A 7,491-nucleotide genomic window follows, 5' to 3' on the forward strand; every position below is an offset into this window, starting at 1 on the left:
GACATTCTTTAATAGGTATAGAGTTTTAATTTGGGATGATGAAATATTCTGGAAATGGATAGTGGTGATAACTACACAACATTGTAAACATACTAATGTAATTGCATTATACTCTTTAAAATTATTAAAATTGTAGATTTTTTTGGTTAAGTATATTTTACCATAATATAAATACAACATCCTTGATAATTTGGTGAATTTGATATATTGTTTTAATTTTCATTATTATTACAGTTTTTTCATGTGTTCATTTCTCTTTGTATGACCAATTTTTTATTGGTATGTTCACCTTTCATTTATTGATTTGCATGAGGTAGTCATGTATTCTTCATATATGAAGATAAACTGTGCCTACTCAATTATTTTTATCTATCTAGTTCCAGTGCTAGTTCCAAAAATGCCTTAGTTATTGTAGAAATTTAATACATTTTATTAAGTTGCAGTACAGATTTTCTCTATTGTTTTTCTTTTCAAAAGTGTTAGACCAAGGTATTATTCCAGAAATTGAAGAAAATATAGGCCAACACTCCAATATGTTGGTTTAGGAACCTCATTAATCAACAAAACTTGTAAAGTACAAGAAAACAAAAACTCAACAAATGGGATGAAATCAAAGTATAAAGCTTCTTCACAGCAAAGGAAACAATCAAGAGCATGAAGAGAGAGCCTACAGAATGGGAGAAAATCTTTGTCACCTGCACCTCAGAGCATTAATCTCTAGAATATACAAAAACTCAAAAGCTTAACACCAAAAAACACAAATAACCCAATCAATAAATGGGCATAGGAACTAAACAGATACTTCTCAAAATAAAAAATTCAAGTGGTCAACAAATACATGAAAAAATGTTCAACATCTCTAGCAATTAGAGAAACACATATAAAACTACACTGGATTTCACCTCACTCCAATCAGAATGGAAAATTGAAAATATACAAGTAACAGTAAAAGTTGGCGAGAATGTGGGGAAAAGGGTACACTCATACATTGTTGATGGTACCACAAAATCGTACAACCACTCTGGAAAGCACTATGGTGATTCATAACAAATGAGAAATAAAACCATAATTTGATCCACTTATACCACTCTTTGGTATATATCCAAAGGTCTTAAAATCAGCATACCATGGTGCAGCCACATCAATATTTATAGCAACACAATTCACATTAGTTAAGCTATAGAGCCAACCTAGGTGCTCCTCAACAGATGAATGGATAAAGAAAATGTGATATCTATACCAATGGAATATTACTCAGTCATAAAGAATGACTTTGACCTTTGCCAATAAATAGAAGGATCTGGAGATTGCCATGCTAAGTGAAATTACCCAATCCCCCCAGACCAAGGTTAAATCATTTCTCTGATGTGAATGCTAACACTCAACAAGAGAGGGGTGAAAACTCAGAGGATTAGAAAAAGGGGAATGAAGGGATGGGGAGGGGAGATAGGAAAAAAGATAGTTGAATGAATCTGGTATAACTTTCCAATGTATATGTATGAATACACCACAGTGATTCACAATATTGTGTACACCCATAAGACTGGGATCCTTATTAGAATAAGATATTCTCCATGTTTTCTAAATATGTCAAAATTGATTCTACTATCATGTATAAATAAAAAAGACAAATAAAAATAAATAAGTAAATAAATATTTAAAGTTACAGGTTTTTTTCATTACATTTTGTTGCCATTGTAACATTTTTGTTAGACTATACCTTTTTTTCTGGATTACGTTAGTAAATATTGAACATCTTTCTAATAAACTATGAGAAAGCAATTCTGATTCAATGGATTTTTCAGAGGACCATTCTATAGATTGTAGTAATTTGTTCCTTCTTAAATATAATTTAAAATTAAAAATTGTACATTTTTACTGTGAAAAAAAGTGTTTTGGCTATTTTTCCATTATATATGCTTTTAGATCAATTTAGTATATTTTATATAGATTTGGAAAAAAAAACCCTTCGAATTTTGATTGGAACAGTTTAAATGCTGCATTTTGGAAAGAATTATAATTTGTATTAATTTTCTATTGTTGCTGTTAATTACCACAAATTTAGCAGTTTAAAGAATGTGAACCTATTATCTCATAGTTTTAAAAATTAGAAATCTGAAATGGATCTCATTGGGCTAAAATCAAGATTCCAGCAGGGCTCCTTTCCTTGTTGGATATTCTAAGGGAATATTCATTTTATGACTTATTTGGGTTGTTGGCAGAACTCAAACCCTTATGGTTTTTGGACTAAGGTCCTCATTTTCTTGTTGCTGTGTGCTGGGGACCATTTCCAACTTCTAGAAGCTGCCATGTTCCTTAGATTGTAGTGACTTTCTTCCATCTTCAAAATCAAAAACAGCTGAGTCCTTCTCATGGAACATACATTTGATCTTCTACTTCTGACTTCCTCTTGTAATATTAAGAGTTCATGTGTCTGCACTGGACCCATCTGAGTAATCTACTATATTCTCTCTTTTGAGGTCAAATGATTAGAAACCTTAATTCTATCTGCAGACTTATTCTCTTCTGTCATACAAAGTAGTATAATCTCAAGGTTCAGGGATTAAAGTACATAAAAACTTGCGGAGACATTATTGATCTTGTCATGTTTCTAATATTACTTTTTTCATATCATCCTACCATGTACTTAAGTTCTATGTTGTTCATTTAGTCTTTTTTTTTTCATTTTCCTTCTATTTTTGTGTGTGATTCTCCTCTTAAGTAGTCTTTACATTTCTTTTCTCTTATCTTTTGGCAATTTTTGTATTTTTCTTATTAACTTTAACTGATACATATAATATAAAATTATATACAATTTATATATATGTGTGTGTGTGTGTGTGTGAGTGTGTGTGTGTGTGTGTGTGTGTGTGTGTATGGCCCATTTTGAGCTGAATATGGCTCTCAGAAAGCAAAATGCTCAGTTCATTCCACTGTTTACCCTGATGAGGGAGAAATGTTAGTGTATGGTGATAAGGAGTTAGTGTCATTTTCTGGACAAGTTAGAAATTATTACACTTGCCTTGAGGGATACCTAATGCCCTTTTCTAATTGGGACAAATTATACATTTTTGATTCAAAGCCACACTGTCAAAGAAGAAAATTTTCTTAGTTTTCCATGTGAATATAGCACTACACTTTCAGATAAAAAATATATCATTCACTAATAGCTATTCGTAGTTTATGCAAAAAAGGATGATATTGGAAAATTTTCCCAAAAATGACATTTTGGAGACTATCTATATTAACTTTAGATACTTATAAGCTTTCATCATTATCCGTATATAGATATTTCTTTTATTAGATTTAGAGGGTCAAGATTGGGTCTTCTAATCAGTTCTCACTTTAAAACAAAAAAGTAGAAATCTTAGGGTATAAATGCAAATTTATTTTTGATAGGATCTGCAAATGATAACCACTGCCATTTAAATGTAACTGTATAAAATATATCATAACCTAAGACTGAAACTGCATAGTTCTTTTTTATGCAGTTCATCATTTTTATTTATACTTCCAGTAAATTTAGTCAGGTTTTTGTTGTTGTTGTTGTTCATGCTAACTGAAGTAAGTCAATCTCCAAAAATCAAAGGTCAAATATTCTCTCTGATATGCAGATGCTAACACACAAGGGTGGGTGGTGGACAGAAGTTCATTGGATTAGACAAAGATGAATAAAGGGAAGATAGGAGTGATGGGAATAGAACAGACAGTAGAATGAATCAGACATAACTTTCAGTTGTTCTTATATGAATACAAAACCAATGTAACTCCACAGCATGTATTCCATATATGTATAATATGCACAGTTCTTTAACTTTAAAAGATTGGTGTCCCTGTCCCTGTTTCAATTTATGAAGAGTAAAACCTCCATTTCAAAATGTATGGTGCTGATAAATTTATAGCCCTTTATTAAGACAATAGCACTTTGGAAAATTTCAAGTTTTTCCCCTCAGGCAAATGTCTCAGGTCTTGGTTGGACTCAAATTTATATTGAGAATGATGGAGAGAGCTGGAAATATTTATTAAGTGATATTTTCTTTGGTATTTGTCTTAGCTTTCCATCACTGTGACAAAATACCTGAAGAAAATAAAGGAAAAAAGATTTATCTGGGTATACAGTTTCAAAGTACATACATGGTCACTTGGCGTCATCATTATGGGCCTCTGGTGAGGAAGGTTATTATGGTTGGGAACCCATGTCAGAGCATAGATGCTCATTTCATGGCAGCAAAGAAGCAGAGAGAGAGGAATGGATGGGAGACTAGATATACCCTTCCAGGGAACACCCCCAGTCACATACATCTTTGAAACTAGGCCCTACCTCCTATAGTTGCTAACACTTCTCAACAGTGCCACCAACTGGGGAACAATACTTTAACAAATGAGCTTTTGGGTGATATTCAAATATACCAATATTATTGGATCTATGTGACCCCAAAGAAATATTGGCATGGAAGTGCTAAATCTGCTAGTCATGAACATCAAGCATTCTATCTATATGTATATTTTAATTGGTGCCCTGGTAATATTTATATTATGTTGGTGCTATGATAAAGATATTCAAAACTAAAGAGATATTCAAGAGATGAAATAGCTAATAATTATTTTTTATTTTGTATACTTTGTAGTAATAATTTTACCACTAATGTAACAAAAGTAATGGCTAATATTTTAATGATAGTTTATACAATATTTAATATGTATCAACATTTAATGATTTGTGTGATTTTTTGAACACCCCCAAGGGTTAATGATGTTTTCAATAAATAAAAAAGAAGGTCTTACCTTTATTTTATACTCAGACTGTTAGAAAATTTATCAAATGACAATCTAGTTAGATAGGTCTATTATAGCAATAGAATATTTCAAAGTCATGACATTTAATTGTTTGTACTGTGTGTGTGTAAAAGAGAGAGAGAGACAGAGACAGAGAGAGGAGATCTCACCATGGATATTGTTCAGTTATGCGATTAACCAGTATTCACATAGTGATTTTTATGTGCAAATATAATTTCAAAGACGCTGGTGAATCCAGTACTAAGACAAAATTCTACTCTTTATTGGACTTATCTCCTAGTATAAAAGACATATATAAATCTGATTAACAAATAAATATGTTGGAAGATGTTAGGGAAAAGTAATAAAACTTTATATATAGTGATTAGAAATACAAGTGCTACTTTAGGTAGAATAACTATGAAAAGACCTGAGAAGGCAAAATTTTAGTTGAATGAGGAGAAAGAGGTAGACATGTCAACACTAAAAGCAAAGAAACAAGGAGTGCAATAGTTCTGGTGCATGAATGGGTTTGACATATTTGAGGAACAGGATTAAGGTCAATTCTATCTCATCAAACCGCCTTCTTTAATAGTATTTGAGAGGAAACCTTCATGTAAACAGCTTGAAGCACCTTTCCAGCCTGAGGACTGATAGCATCTTAGTTGTACAGAAGAAAACTGAAAACTAGTTTTCCCTCATTTAACTTACTTCATGTGTTAAGTGAAGAAGAAAATGCAAACAAAAAAAAATCACAAAACTTGACATCATGATTTAATTTTATTTATTCAATTTCTTCTGGTGGATAAAATGGACCTGTACAACAGTAATATTCATATGCTAAGGGAGTTATTACTCCCATCTCTACCAGAATGGGACCCTGCTGGGGGCATTAAGAGCAAATTAGGAAGTAAAGATTCCCCTTTCTATAATTCATAGGCAACTAAAAATGAACATCCTAAAAGACATGGTTGTGCAAGAGAAAAAAGTTGAATCTAACTGGCTTAAGAAAAAAAAGGGGGGATTGAATTTTTAGGCTAATGTACAATGGATGAAAAATCCCAAGACATATCTGAGTTTCTGAGTGGTTTAAATCAGAGTCTTACATGATATGATTAGGGCCTAATTTGTTTCTTTTTCTAATCTTAGCATCCTCTGTGTTGCTCCTTCTTCAAACACATTCTCCTGGTAAATGGCAAAATGATGAATGGTAGATAGAGGCTTAATTCCTTACAAAACTACATTCACAAGATAAAGTAGGGTCATATTGAAGAAATATAGATTGCATCATTCAGTTTCTAGTTAATATAAATGCATACCAAGGTAGGCAACACAGATTATGCAACACTCTGACATATCACTGGGGACAAAAACTTCCCTTTCCCCCACCCCCATCAGTCTGATTTGTTCCCAATGACTTTCATTCAGATCTATTACAATCTCTGGTTAACAATCCTGCTTCCCCCTTAACTCAGATCAGATGTTTTGGTGAATTTGTAACTCTGGTTTAAACCAACCAACTCAATGATAAGAGATTAGGTTATAATAACTTTAATCAGTGGATTACTCCACTGATGATATGGATAAACTGGATGGTAAATGTAGGCAGTTAGGGTGTGGCTGGAGGAAATAAGTCCCTGGAGGTGTACCTTTGGGGTTTATATTTTGTCCCTGGTGAGCAGAGCTCTCTCACTCTGCTTCCTGGTTAAAATGTCCAGAGTTAGTTTCATCCACCATGTCCTTCTACCATGATGTTCTACATCACCTAGGGCCCAGATCTATGCAGAAGTTCAACTGCAGACTGAACCCCTGAAACCGTGAGTCAAAATAAACTTTGCCTTTTCTAAGTTGTTCTTGTCAGGTCTTTTGTTCACAGAGACAAAAAAGCTGACTAAAACACAAATATTTCCTCCCCTTTAATTTTTTCATGGTTGAAAGCATTAAAATCCATGCATTTACATAGCTTAGAACATAGTGAATTGCACTATATTCCTCATTCCTTATCATTACCAGAGTTGTTCTGTTATAAAATTATGTTGATTTAATGTTGATTTAATTTTTTTATTTCTAATTTTGTATTCTCACTACTGTTATTTTTAATTGAAATACTTATTTTGCCTATACATCAGGTTATGTCCTCTTAAATGTTCCACTTGACTCCACTATTCTCCATCTTTAATCCAGCATATGTACTACCAATTTACCATAAATAAATCTAATCAGATTATTTCCATGTTAAAACCTATTATAGTTCATAACAGCTGTTAAAGGGAAAACGTCTTAACATAGTATGCAAAGCCTTGCCTTGTTTTCTAGTCATCTATTACATTATTTTCTACTTCAGCAGCATCAAAATTATTGTAGTTATAATTACCACAAAATCCTTGAGAATCCAGACTCTAGCTACTTGTTCAAGTTGTACCCCACTCCTTCAAACTCATAAACATGTTAATACCATAAATCTGTATTCCTATCAATGCATTTATTGCTTTGGTGTTTGTTGGAAATATCTAGTCAACTAGACTGTGAAAGCAAAACTAATTAAACTTTTGTTGGGTTGCTTGTGAGAGGTCCTAAAAAAGAAAACCCATATTTTCATCAAGATTCTAAGAAAATTGAGAACTAAAATAAAATGTCAAAATTAGAAGTCAACACCTATTGTTGCTTGTGTTCTTGATAATCGCCATTCTAATTGGGGTGAGATGGAATCTTAGG

This window comes from Sciurus carolinensis, chromosome X (genome assembly GCF_902686445.1).
Source record: "Sciurus carolinensis chromosome X, mSciCar1.2, whole genome shotgun sequence".
Lineage (NCBI taxonomy): Eukaryota > Metazoa > Chordata > Mammalia > Rodentia > Sciuridae > Sciurus > Sciurus carolinensis.